We start from the raw sequence: 15,948 nt of genomic DNA, 5'->3' as shown, positions 1-15,948 counted from the left end.
TCCGAAAAGATGTTCATAAAAACAATGAAACTGTCATTGTCAAGCACGAAGAGTGATATGTCGTCCGCGTATGCAGATACAGCGACCGTCTCCGGTTCTACTGATGGGAAACTTCGAATACGCCTGTCCACGGCGACCCTACGCAGCAGCGGGTCGAGCGAAAGTATGAAGAGTACCGGCGAGAGAGGGCACCCCTGACGCACTCCCCGCGTAATAGGAAACCTGCCGGCAATTTGGCCATTCAGTATAGTTCACTGCCAAAGTCTGTGTAAAGGCCGCGTAGGAGCTGAACGAATTCGTCATAAAAGCCAAATGAGCGGAGCACAGCGAACAAGTAACCGTATTCTACGCAGTCAAAATCCTTCCCCTGGTCCAAGGTAACGAAAGCTCCAGTGATCACAGGTGTATTCGAAGACCTCTCTCGTCAGTTTCAGCGAAGCGAACACCGATCGTCCATGTACCCCGCAGGACTGTTATGGACTAACCAAATCCTGCAGGTAGATTCGCACCCTACGGAAGAGCAATGTGGATACAAGTTTATAGTCGGTGTTAAGGAGAGTTATCGGTCGCCACGATGAGGGAGTCGACGGTGTCATGCCCTCCTTCGGAATTAGAACAATACGGCCGACAATGAACGAGGGTGGCTTGGCGCCGCTCTCGAGGAAGCAGTTTACGAGCATAAGTAAAGAAGGACCGAGAATGTCGAAGAAAGTGGAATACAAACCGGCTAGTAGCCCGTTAGGACCGAGAGCGGTCGACTGGTTCATGGCGCCCAAGGCAAAACGCACCTCCTCCAAAGTTGCCGGCTCATTAAGTGCCGAACATGCGTCTTCTGGAAGTTGAGGAAAAAGCCCACACACAGAGCCGACAGCTTCTCGAAAATCATCCTCCTGGTCGAGGCCTTGCGACTAAAAGAGGGCAGCAAAATGCTCGCTAAACAAGTTGTGGATGCCCGCGGGGTCTGAAGACGTAGTACCGTCCGCAAGCATGACGCTCTCCACGCGAGTTCGCCTATTAGTGCGCTGGATAACGGCTCGAGCGTGTCCGAGGTGACGCTGCTCAGAAGACCCAACCATTGAGGAAACGGAATCACGCGTCCGAGGTCTGCGCCATCCTCAAGCGGCACTTTGGATGGACCCGCGGAGTGTGATGCGCGTGAACTGTCCTCGAGGATGCGGTGATAATGTTCGAGCAGCGTGTTGAAAAGGCGCAGTCAATGGGAACGCCACTGTTGGAAAGGCGTAGTCAATGGGAACGCCGCTCCCGAGTGATGCATCTGACAGCGTAGCCAGGCCAAAAGTACGACGGTTTATTTCCAGATCAAGGGGTATTATATAGTCAGAGGGGTGAGGGGAAAGAAGGAAAGTCATTCATTCATAAACCTTTATTCATGAGGATGACCTGAGGCCTAGAGGGGAAGGGGGTGGGTTAGGTGAGGTTGAGGGCGCCAGACTCCGACATGAAGTCTAGCAGGGCACTAAGCTTGCGCTTGGCGTTGGTATTGGGGGTTGTCCAGTCTTCGTAGCTCTGAATGTGGTGAGCAGATGTGTAGCGTGCGCGGAGGCCAGCCGTGCCAGGACAGGTCCAGACCAAGTGCTGCAGGTCAACGGAGTCAGCAGGGCAGTTGGGGCAGCTGATCTTGGTTCGGCGCCATTGACTCAGGATGTCCGGTGTGTACGCTGCACCGGCTCGCGCCTTGTGAGTTAGTTAGAACTTGGGCTGGACGAGAGAGGCCGGAAGGGATCGGAGGATTAATACCGGGGACAAGGTCCCGCAACAAACCCCTCCGCTCATGTTTAAGCCGCGTGATGACAGAGTCCGGTATGATGGAGGAGACGGGAGAACAGTACGGGTGGTCCGAGTTGGACGGGCTCACATCAAGGCTATGCCGGCGGTCTTCCTCTAGCTACGCGCCAGCGGCCTCGTGGGCCATTCTGTTCCCAGTTCCTTGTGCGTGATGTCCAGGTGTCCAATGTATTCGTACCGAGACTTGTGAGGTCTCTCGCAGGTATCGGCAGCGCTCTTTGATGCTGTGTTGTACCGAGGTCTTGTAAGAACGGGCTTTCAGGGTTTTTATAGCCTCTTGACTGTCGGTGTAGATGTGGATGAAACGATCTGTTCCTTTGGTGCAGTGTTGAAGGGCCTCGTCGATGGCTGTTAATTCGAGTTCAGTTGCGGACCAGTACCTGCGACCACTGTGGCTAGTGGCGTGCAGCTGTGAACCCTCTTGGTAGTAAGCAGTGGTTGCAAACGTGATGCCGGTGTCATCGTCATGATATAGGGCGGCGTCGGTATAAATGCGGAGACCGATGTGCTGGTCTTGTGTATCAATTATGTGGCGTTGTCGGTGATCTCTTCCTGGTCCTTTGGTGTTGGTTGGAATGGGTTTTGGATCTGTTACCAATGTTTCTGTCCATGGTGCTGTAAGGTGGTCCAATATGGGCAAGTGTAGGTTAGCTTCGTCAAATATTCGAGTGAGGAGGCGATGCCCGTTGGGTGTGTGACGCAGGCGAGTTTCATGATTGGCTCGGTGCGTAGCAATAAGTGCATCCACTGGTGGGAGCTGAGCGAATCTGTGGAGCTCCGTGATGCGCGTGTGTACGGGTAGACCAGTTATAACCCTCAAGGCAGAGTTATAAAGTAAGCCAAGTGTCTTGTAATTGGCTGCGGTCAAGTCAAAGTAAGGGGCACCGTAGCGGAGCTTAGCGAGCAGAATAGCGACGGTGAGGCGACGCGCTACCTCCGTCCCTGCGTCCCCACTCTTGCTGCTGAGCCGTTTGATTAAGTGGAGCGTTGGCCTCCATTGAGATTTTAGCTGAAGGATCCAATCCTTAGCAGTACCATGCTGATTAATGGGAATGCCAAGTATCCGGAGATAACCTTCGGGGGGTTGTGCGATATTTTGACCGCCGAAGTGAAGGCTGACGTCCACGCCGCCAGGCGGTGGATGTATGACCAGAAATTTAGTTTTTTCTGGGGATGGACGCATGCCTGTAGAATGAAGTTCAATCTCGATTGTATCTAGTGCTAATTGCAGCGTCTCCGTTTGTTCTCGAGCCGTATTACGGTACGTGGTCCAGAGCGTGATGTCGTCCGCATATATTGTGAACCATAGGCCATCGATTTTATCTAGTTGTCATGCGATTTTCGCCATGACGATGTTAAATAAGGGGGGGGGGGAATGACTGAGCCCTGAGGCACACCCGTGCGGTTTGTAAAATGTTGTGCCGTGTGATTGGTATCAATTTGAATTTCATAGGTTCTATTACTCAGGAAGGATTTCACAAAGTTGATGACGCGGGCTCCAACTCCAGTGTGGATTAGGGCGTCGACAATGGCTTGATGGCTGATGGTATCGAACGCCTTGTGTAAATCTACAGCTACGAGTATGTCAGGACGGCCTTTGCACCATCGGCGTGCTCTGTTCAGGTTGGTGTGTAGAAGATAAAGGCTGTCCTGTGTTCCTAGCTGAGGGCGGAAGCCAGTCTGGAACGGGTGAAAGAAATTTGAGGTCTCAAGGTAATGTGTAAGTCGATTGGTGACCATGCGTTCCATTAGCTTACAGACGGTTGATGTTAGAGAGATCGGTCGCAAGTTGGCAAGTTGCGTGGGGTGTTTTCCAGGCTTGGGAATGGGGACGACTACCGAGTGTTTCCAATGTGGTGGTAGGCAGCCCGTATCCCAGTGCTGGTTGATGAGGTCAAGCAATTTTTCCTTAGTAGGTGTGCTGGAGTTCCGGAGCATGCTCCAAGTGATGCCATCTTTGCCGGGAGCGCTGTTCTTTTTAACTTATGAAAGAGCATATTCGAATTCAAATGTGTTAAAGGGGGCGTTAATGCCAGTAGAGTCTGTGGATGGAACAGGTGCATAGGTGTCAGGTGGGGGTGGTGAGGCGGGTTGCGGAAAGAAAGTGCGGGCTGCCTCCTGTTCAAGCTCGGTAGCAGTCTGACTAGTGCGGAGGAGAAGGGTTTCTTCGGTATTTGCGGATTTGCTCTTGCCGTTCATGGCCCGGAATACTCTCCACAGCTTGCTGGTGTTGGTCCTATAGGATAAAGTGCTACAAAAGTCAAGCCATCGACTTCTGCTAAGGCGTTTGCTATAGCGGCGTGCCTCAGCAGTGAGGCGACGAAGTTTTAGAAGCTTTTTGTATTCTCTTCCAGATTGGAGATAATCGAGTTCGGCTTGTTTTCTGCTTTCCCATAGATTAAGCAGGTGAGGGTCGGGCACAGGAACGTCTTCTGTTACTTGTGTGATTGCAGTGGCTGAATCACGGGCGCGTTGAAGGAGTGTTTCGACTGGCAGTTCGGCGAGATGATCGTCTAAAGCCTGTCGGAAGTTTTTCCAATTGATGGTACGAGTATTTCGTTTGCGGCGGCGTAGATTGGACTGGAGCTGTATCCATATAGGGTAATGATCACTGCCCATTGTTTCAGGGCCACATCGCCAATCTTGGATAATGTTGTTGGAGTGCCAGGTCAGATCCGGAGACGTATCATGTTGACCAGGATGCATGCCTCGTCGTGTCGGATAATCGGTGTCATTGCCAAGGTATAGTCCCGCTACCTCTGTGGATGTGATGTGCAGACGCGTTCCGAGAAGACTGGAGCGTCTGTAACCCCATGTTTGATGCTGCGCGTTGAAGTCCCCGCCAATGAGCATCTCGTCTTTAGGATGAGCGTCGCGAAGTTTCCGTATCCAGTCAAAACTGGCTTCGTGAGGCTTTGCGTGGGGTCTGACGTATGCGCTGACAACTACAAGATGTTTGCGGTTGTATCGCACTCGCGCTGCTACGATTTCTTGGTGCGGTGAGCAGAACGCGGATGTGTCAAGTTGGGCATGGGGAGTATTTTTATGAATAAATATAGCAGCCTGAGCGCGGATTACAGGGGCGTTTTGGTAACGAGGCGTATGCATAATACTTGGAGAATAAAGTGCCTTGTAGTGACGGATTCCAGGGGATGTTCCGTTTGTTTCTTGAAGAAGGAGAATTGGGGGGCAGCCTTGCGCTCAAACAAGAGATTGAGTTCGTGCGCACAGGTTGCTAGGCTTCGGCAGTTCCACTGAAGGACATCAGGTTCGGTTTCGATTGAGGCGGTAGCCATGTTAATCGGTGGGGCGAGGCGGGTGTTTATCGACCGCAGCTATGTTGGGACGCTTTGGAGCGGGAGGGCCGTTTTCTAGAGCGTCTAGGCGTTGTGCGAGGTGAGCCTGGTCATTCCGTATAAGCTGTTGTTCGGCTGTGAGTTGCGTTTGAGCATTATTCAGTTGCTTAAGTTGGCTGCTAATAGTGTCGAGGACGGTAAGCTGCGTCATGACAGTTACAAGTTGTGTTAAAATCTTTTCTTGTGCGGCTTCCTGTGCTTCGTAAGCGTCAACTCGTTTCGTGAGAGCGGCCAGTGCTGCAGATACTGTGTCGACTGATGTGGTGGTGGGCGAATCACAATTGATCTGCGTTGCGGAAAGAGGTGCTGCCTGGTTTTGCGGTGCGCAAGGAGGCGCTGTCTGATTTTGCGGGGCGTCTGGCACTGGAGAGGCTGTTGAAGAAAACTGAGAAGGTGGGGATGTGCCAGTCAAAGGGGCAGATTTTTTAAACCATACTGAGGCTTGACGAAGTTTCGCCTCATTGTCTGACCTGTTTGGCCTCGAGGAGCTGTTGGAACGCTAACTGCTTGTCCAGCATGAGGGAACGCGCGCGTTCGAGATCAGCTTGTGCTTTGGCTTGTGCTCAAAAGAAGGAAAGAAAGAATGAAAAGGTTGGTGCCGTTGCCGGTTCATAGATGGCAATAGCATCGATTGGTGCCGTTGCCGGTTTATAGATGGCGATAGCATCCCTTCCTCCTAATAACCATAGCGATCCAAAGGTTTCTTGACCCGGGTAGACCTGCGCAGCTGTGTCTCTTGGGGAGCAGGGTCTGCGGGCTCTGACGTGGATGCGTTGTTCTGAATTGCCAGGGGGTGGTCCACTGGTTCTGCGGCTGGACTGTCTGTACCCGTGAGTGTGGATCCCTCGACGTTGCGCTTGCGGATTTGATCAGCATGACGACGGACCACCACATTATCCTCCGTCTTGACGGTGACTAGTCGAGCTCCTGTTGTTGACTTCACCTTTCCGGGTGTCCACTTGTCACCGACACTAGTACAGGGTCCCCCGGAGCTAATCTCCCGCTGGCGTCGTCCGACTCTGGTGTAGCTGCTCTGCTCTGGACAGGTTCGTTCCTGAGAGGAAAACACATGTCAAGTCTGGAGCGTAGTCGATAACCTAACAGTAACTCTGAAGGTGATAGGCTCGACTGCCTTGGGGCATTCCGGTATCGACACAAAACTCGTGCGAGTGCGGTTGAGAGATCCACGCCAGGCATCTTCTTTAACCCATCCTTAACCGTTCTGACCGCGCGTTCTGCCAGCCCATTGCTTTGTGGGTGGTAGGGCGGTGTTCGAATGTGGGCAATGCCATTCCTGTTCATGAATTCGGCGAAATCCGACCCGGTAAAGGGCGTGCCGTTATCAGTTACTACAGTGCGCGGTAGTCCGAACTGGCTGAAGAGCGTACGCAGCGCGTTTACCGTGCTGCTTGACGTTGCACTCGAGAGTGGAATGGCCTCGATCCATTTGCTGTGGGAACCAACCACGATCAGCAACATTTTGTCCCTGATAGGTTCATTTTTAGGTCAACGCCGTTCCATGTGAATTTTTCCTGAATGGGCGGTAGCAGCGTCTGCGCCGCCGTACGGAGGGACCATATCTGCGATGTACTACTGCTATCACTGTCTTCCGATTCCTGCCGCTTCTGTGCTTCCATGGTACCAGTTCTGTTAACGCTGTCAGCCGCTGAGCACATCTTCGCTAGATGCCCGTATCGTCTGCATTTGAAACATTGCCGTCTGTTAAAGCGACATACTGCAGTCTTGTGGCCGTAGTTACCGCAGCACTGGTATTGCGTTCGCGGTTGCGTTCGTATCTCTGATTGGCGCCGATGAGTTATCTTGAACACGTTTGGATACCGAGCCTCGCCGGTTATGCCTCGCGAATCTAGTTCGGCGCTTTCTGCAGCTAGTGCTAGAGCCTCTGCTTCCTTTAGCGACAGGTCTTTTATTGCCAGAAGCTGCTTTTGTAAACTCTTTGATCGGACGCGATGCGGTCTCTGAGCATTCTGTCTAGCATAGACGAAAAATTGCAGTTCTGTGCTATTTGTCGTATAGCGACAATAAATTCCTGCACGGATTCTTCTTCTTTCTGATAGCGGTTGAAGAACTTAAAACTTTCTGCTATTTCGTTTGGTGTAAGATCATAGTAGCTGTTCAAGGTCTCGACTACCTTGCCGTAGCTCAACGAACTTGTTTTTGCTGGCGCTACTTTACTGCATAAAACTTGAACGGTCTTCGTCCCAAGGGCGGCTACTAGTAAAGCCCTCTTCTTTGCATCACCTGAGATTTCATTGGCCTCAAAGTACGCTTCTACTTTCACCAGGTAAGCTTGCCACTTATCTTTTTCCTCATCGAAGTCCGGTGTAGCTTGTGACCCATGTCTGGCGCTGTGCTGGGCCCGATATCCTTGCTTCAGCCTCGTCGCCACTGTTGAAAAGGCGCAGTCAATGGGAACGCCACTGTTGAAAAGGCGTAGTCAATGGGAACGCCGCTCCTGAGTGATGCATCTGACAGCCTAGCCAGGCCAAAAGTAAGACGGTTTATTTCCAGATCAAGGGGTATTATATAGTCAGAGGGGTGAGGGGAAAGAAGGAAAGAAAGAATGAAAAGGTTGGTGCCGTTGCCGGTTCATAGATGGCGATAGCACAGCGTCTCGAGATAATCGCGCATCGCGAACGTAAGCTTTCCACCGCCACGTACGATGCGCATACGGCGCAGAACGTCAATCAGCATAGTCGTAATGCGGACACGCCGCGCCTTCCCCACGCACACAAGAACATCGCGACAGCGTGTTTAGAGCGCGTCCCAAATAGCTGGCTGAAAGAGGTCTACAGGTTCGGACGCGCTGGATGCATTGCTCTAGCGGGCTGTCTCTGGCCTCAGCCTAACATCGGCGTAGTCGCAACAAGTTGCCCAAAATCACCGCACCGGCGCCAACAGATGACCGAGCAAATTGCCGCTGAATTGCTGTAAAGGCGTCTGTACAAATGTACAGTAAGCTTCATGCCTTTTGAAACGCACCCAAATGCACGAACCAAGTTTTTCTCGTGTCGGTTTATTTTTGTCTGGTTGCGGTGCAATCAACTAATATATAAATCGTTATATTTAGTTTCATACGACGAGCATAGTTGTTATTCTTAAAGGCCCCAATATAGTCCGACGTAACGCACGCGCGCGCGCACGCCGGCCTCCGCGACGTTACGTCGGCGAAAAACCGAGGTTTATAGTCCAACGTCACGGCGTGATGGACGTAGCGAGCGCGAGCCGACGCGGCCCAACGTCGCCGACGCGCAAATAGAATCTCGCCTATTTCTCGTCGACCGCGTCCGCCGCGTCGGCCACGCATCCCAGCATTCCTCACGCGCAGTGAAGATGGCGGCTTGCATGTAGACAGCGACCACGCGCGCATTTCAGACACTGTTGCGGAAAAGCTGCTAGAAGGCATTCGAGGGCAGCCCTGCGCCTATGATACCAAGCGGATTGACTACAGAGACGTTCAGAGGAAAGAAAAATGCCTGGGATGCAAACTGTCAGTAGAGCGGCCGGGCACAGCTGTGAGTTCTTCGCTGCGGTGCGTGTGCCATATAATGCATTGCTCTAGGCGGTGTAACGATGGTGTTGTTTCACTTATCTGCAGTACATTCAGTGGAAGAATAACAAAATCTGCGGAAGCGGCTTCGCATAGAGTTGTGACCTGTACACGCCGGAATCGAAGGCCGTACTCGATTTGGCCACACGGAACGTCAGCGGCTCAACAACCAGGGAATTCGCGAAATTTATGGAATTCTACAGAAACTGCGGCCGGCCGAAAAAGTGATTCTCATTACTGCGTAATCTATAACTATTCTGTATTCGTACAGATACTTGAATTATGATTAGTTTTCAGTAAAACACGCACGTACACAACCATTGTTCCGTCTGTAGCCGTCGTCGACGCGGGCTCAGACCGTTGCTGGGCTGGACGTCTCCACGGCTGGCTGTACATGCTTTGTGCCATCTGAACATTCGCATTAAACACACCACATAATTGCCTTGATCACAACGATAATTAGTGCCTCGATAGGCAGCCAGTTCGTCCTGTAGGTGACCTGTCGTCTGCTCGAAAATGCACACCGAAAACGTACCAGCCCTCGAGGGCGTCTTGTGCGCATGCGCGACGCGGCACCGGGCACGCCAGCCGCGCCAGACTGTAGAAGCGGCAGTTTTTTGACGCACCCGTCGTAGCCGACGTGCCGTGGCCGACGTCGCCGACTCAGCGAGTCGCGTCGAAAACGTCGGACTATATTGGGGCCTTAAGAGTTGGCAGCATAAAAGAACTGATATACTAGAATTCCCTTAAAACTATCTTAAAATAGATGCGGTAGGCATTATGAGGTAGTATTAAGGCGAAAGCTCTCCTCATTGTCAGAAGGAGCTGTCGGCAGAAGCTGTCGCAGAGGGTGTCACACTTTCGAGGCAGATAGCTAAATAAATAAATAAACCTTGTGTGCACAGCAAATCTAACCTCCATCCCTTGGATCCCCAGCCCAACTCTTTGCCAAATGCATCAGACCCCGGATCGTGAAACGCTCTTCATAATTCCCCTCGTCTAGCATGAGGATGATAGCGGAAATCTGCGAGTGACAGATACTGCGCCTTTTATTCTCTGTAAACGAGTTATAATAATAATAATAATAATTGGTTCACAGGAAAGGAAAGGCACAGTATATGTTACACTTGTTTCTATGGACACCTGAACCGCGCCGTAAAGTAAGGAAGGAAGTTGGAAACGAAGGTGGAAAGAAAGAAAGTGGAGCCGTAGTGGAGGGCTACGGAGTAATTTCGACCACCTGGAGATCTTTAACGTGCGCTGACATCGCACAGCACACGGACGCCTCCTCGTTTCGTCTCCATCAAAACGCAGCCGCCGAGGTCGGAATCGAACCCGGGTACTCCGGCACAGTAGTAGGGCGTCTTACCAAAGCACCACCCCGTCGGGGCCGAGTTATATAGCGCCGGCGAACTTTGATGCGCCCAATGAAATGCTGGGTGTGTTCGACAAGGTGCAAGCGATGTACCGTCACGACAGGCCATGACGTCTCCAGGCGATTCAAGCGCAGACGAAGCTGACCACGCCGGGCAGTCGATCCAGGCCTTCGTGCGGTGCCTTTCATTTGGCGCTTCCTCGAACGACGCACCACACAGCAAACAGAACAGACCCAGATGTCTAGTAGGCGTTATGTCTCGAATGGCACAGTTTCAGCGTTAAGCTCTTTGGCACCCTTTCCTGGGTTTCGGATCGTCGTCGCCGTCGGTGTCGCCATCACTGTTGTCCCTCGTAACCAGTACTAAGAAGTACCGTAATCGTCGCCAATTTCTCTCTACTCTGTTTTCTTTTCTGTCGCACGAGGCAGCGAGGCCCGTGCATTTTCCGTAGCAGGGCCGTACATTTGAGGTTCTCGACGGTGTCATGCCCTCCTTCGGAATTAGAAAAATACGGCCGACACTGAACGAGGGTGGCTTGGCGCCGCTCTCGAGGAAGCAGTTTACGAGCATAAGTAAAGAAGGGCCGAGAATGTCGAAGAAAGTGGAATAAAAACCGGCTAGTAGCCCGTCAGGACCGAGAGCGGTCGACTGGTTCATGGCGCCCAAGGCAAAACGCACCTCCTCCAAAGTTGCCGGCTCATTAAGTGCCGAACATGCGTCTTCTGGAAGTTGAGGAAAAGGCCCACACATAGAGCCGACAGATTCTCGAAAATCCTCCTCCTGGTCGAGGCCTTGCGACTAAAAGAGGGCAGCAAAATGCTCGCTAAACAAGTTGTGGATGCCCGCGGGATCTGAAGACGCAGTACCGTCCGCAAGCATGACGCTGTTACGACCAAGCATCCGCAATTGCGCACTCTATTGTTCGCCTGTGGGCATGGATAAGTTTTGTGAATATGTGGTGATGGTCCAATGGCTCTAAGTGAGCCTGTTTCCAGGAATCCTGTTTTGTAAGCATGTTTTGCTTTGTGGACAACCTGCAAATGCCAAATTGACCCTGTCAAGAGAACGTCTGGAAAAACACAAAGAAACGTCCCCCTGCGGGAAATAGCAGGAAGTGCTTTCTTTCTTTTGTTCACCCTTCCAGTCGAGAAGTGCTATCCTCCAGTGATGAATGCCTCCTATCCAAAGGAGACAACAGAGTGACATGTCCGCTGACGGGCAGGACAAGAAAGGAGCATGACTCATACGGCCATTAAGTGATTTCCCGGGAATGCAGGAAAGATTTGCAATTGTCGAAAAGGGACAATGTTGGGAGCCCTATGCGGCGCCACGTGCACTCGGGTTTCTGAGAAGTAAAACCCCTTGTCAGAACCAGCCTGTGGTTTCTTTGCTGAAGAATAGAAATGTACCTCCTCTCCTCGCCGTTCCCAAGCTTTTCCCGCCAACAAGTGATCACGCCCAACGAATGAATGCCGGACCAGTCAGTGCTTCAGACCATCAGTGCAGTGATGTGTTCGATTGGATGCCGATACCTGAGGGGCGTGCCCTGGATTTGGTTGGTCAACATCTTCAGAGAGGGGCTGGACATAGGGGGGTTTTAAGGACGCTGCAGAGCACGAAATGTCGCTCTGGGCCCTGGGTAAACGGCTCATCCAGTCGCTTCTCGCTATGAACTCTTAACGCTTGCCATTTTGCTGATGTACCCTTCTTTTTCGTGTAAATATTGTAAATAAGTTTTCTCAAAGTGCCATTAAACCTGCTTGTACATATTTCACCAACTTAGAAGATTCAGTCCTTCTTCAACCCCGAGTCTCTGCACGCTACCAAGTGAAGGCCGGGTCGACGTAGCCCCAGCGTCACGACAACTGGTGATCAGCGGTGGGATCTGAATCTGCAAGCACAACGACTGGTGACCAGCGTTGGGATCTGAATCTACAAGCCACAACATCTGGTGATTGGAGGTGGATCTGAATCTACAAGCACAACGACTGGTGCCCAGCGTTGGGATCTGAATCTACAAGCCACAACATCTGGTGATTGGAGGTGGATCTGAAGCTACAAGCCACAACACCTTGTGATCGGAGGTGGCATCTCAAGCAACAAGCAGGAGCAACAATCGGCCAAGAGAGCAGCTCGGAACATCGATCGCATGTGTGGGTGAGTGCTTGGCTTTTCTTCTGATGTGGACCAGGTTCTAGAACAGGGTTAGATTTTAGAACTGGTAAAAAGTGTTGAAACGCCTTTAGGTTGGTAGTTTGCACAGTTGTTTTGGAAGTAGCCGACACTCGGAGCGATCATGGACCTACAAAAGCTGCAGAAACCGGACCTGTTGCTATTGTGTGAGGAATTGGGAATTGATACAAGTGGTTTGGCACGAAAACCCTTGATTATAAAGGCAATCACTGATCTAGGAACCGATGATGAGGAGCTCAGTGAAGCATGGAACCTCATCGGTCAAAAAAAGGAACAGCTCAGACAGCAGAAAGAGCGTGAAATTGAAAGAGAAGCAAAAAGGCTGGAGCTAGAAATTGAGCTCCGGAAATTAGAACTAGAGTTGAGCAAGAGGTCGGGCAATTGTCCCCAGCTAGCGGTACCTCTTCTCAACAAGGAGGCAGATTTCAAGATGTCAAAGTACATGCAGCCATATGTGATATCAGGGGATATCGGTCTGTATCTGGCTAACTTTGAGCGAACTTGCGAAAAACTGTCCTTCCAGCGAGACACGTGGTCTCAGAGATTATTGACGGTTCTGCCCTGCGAGGCAGCGGAGGTTGTCGCGCGGCTAAGCAAGGAGGACGCGGACAACTACGAGAAGGTCAAAGCTTGCCTTCTGAGAAAGTATAGGCTTAGCGCCGAGGCGTTCAGACAACGTTTTCGGAACGCTACTAAGTCCAGGGACGAGAGTTACCCTGAATTCCTGTATAATTTAAGAGTCAATTTGGGCGAGTGGCTAAAGAGCACTGATTCCTACAGTGATAGGGACGCTGTAGTCGAGCGAATTCTTTTGGAGCAGTTTTATAACTGCCTCCCAGAAAAAGAAAGAAATTGGTTACAGGACCGAGGCGAAATTAAGTCGGCAACTGAAGCTGCCGAACTTATTGAGGAGTATGCTTCGCGCCGACAATTCAGCAACCCAGCAGTGGATAGGCCCCGCAATCCCAAGTTCAGTGTGAAAAACCGTCAGGAAAGGCACTTTGCTAGAGTTGGAAACGAAGAAATGAAGGTTTCTTCAGGCAAATTCCCTAGAAAGGACGGCAGTGAGAAAAGTGGGGAAGTGACCAACGTGCAGAACACAAAGAATAAGCTTGAGGCTAGGAAGCCGCTCACATGCTTTAGGTGTAATGAGCAGGGTCACATTGCCGTCAACTGCCGGAAAGAAAAGATTGCTTTCTCGTATGTCAGGGACTGCGATGAAAATATGCAGCTTTTAGAACCCTACCTGCATGACCTAGTAGTCAACGGGAAGCCTTGCAAGGTACTGCGCGATTCGGCCGCAACGATGGATGTTGTCCATCCGGCGTATGTATCGCCTTCCGACTATACAGGACAGTGTGCATGGATCCGACAGGTAGTTGAGGAACAGAGTGTGTGCTTGCCGATCGCGAACGTGGTCATCGAGGGCCCTTTCGGCGAATTAACAACCGAGGCTGCCGTTTCAGGAAAGCTTCCTAAGTGCTATCCGTATTTGTTCTCCAACAAATCGGACATGCTGCTGCGAAAGAGGGGCATCCTTTTCGGAGACAGAGTTGTGCAAGCCTTAACACGTTCAAAGGCGCGAGAACTAGCTACACTGCTCATTCCAGAAAAATCCACAGCGGAGGAAACGGCAGTTAAAACAGTGGTAAATGCGGAAAATAGCGGGTCAGAAAAGTTTGAGAGCGAGGCATCTCAGATAAGTCAACTTGAAAGTGAGCTTGATGAGACGCGGAATGAGGACGTTCTTGAGAGTAACCTCTTGCCGCCAGTGTCTAGTAATCTCACGAGACTTTTAAGTGGAACCCGAGAGGACTTAGCTATGAAGCCTTATGTGCAGAGGGAAGCCGTGGTAAATCTAACGTTAAACCTTCCCGAGGAGATGGGGGACAACTTGATTTGCCTCAGCGGAAAAGGAAGCAACGCTCAGGAGCTTCTCAAAAAGACGGAGCAGAGAGAAGAACTAAAGAAATCCCAGCTGTCCGATCTGGGCGAGATAATGACAGAGTTTGAGGCCTGCTTCGTGGACAGGCCAGGCAGAACTGATTTGACTGAGCACGATATTGAGCTGACTTTAGACGTGCCAGTGCGATCAAGGTGCTACCGATTTTCTCCAAGGCAAAGAGAAATTCTGGATAGGGAAGTAACTCGCATGCTGGAATTGGGAGTAATAAAACCCTCGGAAAGCGATTTTGCTTCGCCTATGATCTTAGTAGAAGCTCCAGGTAAAGACCCTAGGCCTGTGGTAGACTACCGAAAGCTAAATTCTCTCACCAGGGATCAAGTGTATCCTATTCCGAATATTGAGGAGAGAGTAGAACAGGTCAGTAGAGCGGCATATGTGACTACGCTGGACCTTACTCGAGGATACTGGCAAGTACCGCTCACTGAACGCGCCAGCAGATACGCGGCTTTCGTCACACCGACGGGCAGCTACCAGCCAACAATGATGAGTTTCGGGCTCAAAAATGCTCCATTTTGTTTTTCCCGACTCATGGATAGGGTTTTAAAGGGGTGTGAAACATTCGCGGTGCCTTATTTAGACGACATTGCGGTTTTTTCCGACTCATGGGCGGACCATATGGTACATCTAAGAGCTGTACTGAGCCTTTTGCGTCAAGCTGGACTAACCGTAAAGGCCGAGAAATGTTGCCTGGCAAGGGCGACCGTGGACTACTTGGGTCACAATGTAGGTCAAGGTTTCAGGAAACCCAGCGAGATTAAGATTTCTGCGGTAGCAGACTACCCGCGGCCGAGCACGAAGACGGAAATTCGAGCATTCCTGGGTCTGACGGGATACTACAATCACTACATCCCTAACTATTCATCTTTGGCTAGCCCTCTGACCGACGCTCTCCGCAAGACAGAACCGACAAATGTAGTCTGGGACGAACAAAAGGAAGCCTCCTTCGTAAACCTGAAGGCTGTGCTGATTAGCCGTCCGGTATTGCGAGCTCCAGACTATGGCCGAGAATTCACGGTCCAGTGTGATGCCAGTGATCGAGGGTTAGGTGCTGTTCTCTGCCAGAGAGATGACGACGGTAATGAGCACCCCGTGCTCTACTTGAGCAGAAAACTGAGTTCTAGAGAGAGGGCTTATTGCGCGTCAGAGAAAGAATGCGCTTGCATTGTATGGGCCATTCAAAAATTGCAGTGCTATCTTGGAGGGGCCAAATTCACCGTAGAGACGGACCATTGTCCCCTGGCTTGGCTGCAAACTGCGACATCGAAGAACAGTCGCCTTCTTAGGTGGAGCTTGATTTTACAGCAGTACAATTTTGAAATAAGATACAAAAAGGGGAAGTTAAATGGGAATGCGGACGCGCTTAGCCGCTCTTTCTAAGCGGTCCGAGATGTTCCTCACCATGTATCCAAATTGATAATCAGGTTTTTTTTTTTTCGTGCGCTTGTATATGTGTGACTATGTAAAGCAGCACGTTTGGTTTTCTAGGAATACGTGGGTCCTGAACGTCTTGAGAGTGGGCTTTTCTCGAACAACAATGGCAGTTTTCTTTTGACCTGGTCTCTTCAGACGGGAGCCGAGTGCTTGCTTCGACATGTGGTTGAGTTTCAGACAGCTCGAGCAATTTGGCCTACAACAATCAAGACAACGCGACAAGCAACAGCGAGCTTCAAGCGTTCACGT

The sequence above is a fragment of the Amblyomma maculatum genome, chromosome 9 (genome assembly GCF_055883805.1).
Source record: "Amblyomma maculatum isolate TAMU_Amacu chromosome 9, ASM5588380v1, whole genome shotgun sequence".
In the NCBI taxonomy this organism is placed as follows: domain Eukaryota; kingdom Metazoa; phylum Arthropoda; class Arachnida; order Ixodida; family Ixodidae; genus Amblyomma; species Amblyomma maculatum.
This window is presented reverse-complemented; position numbering follows the sequence as displayed.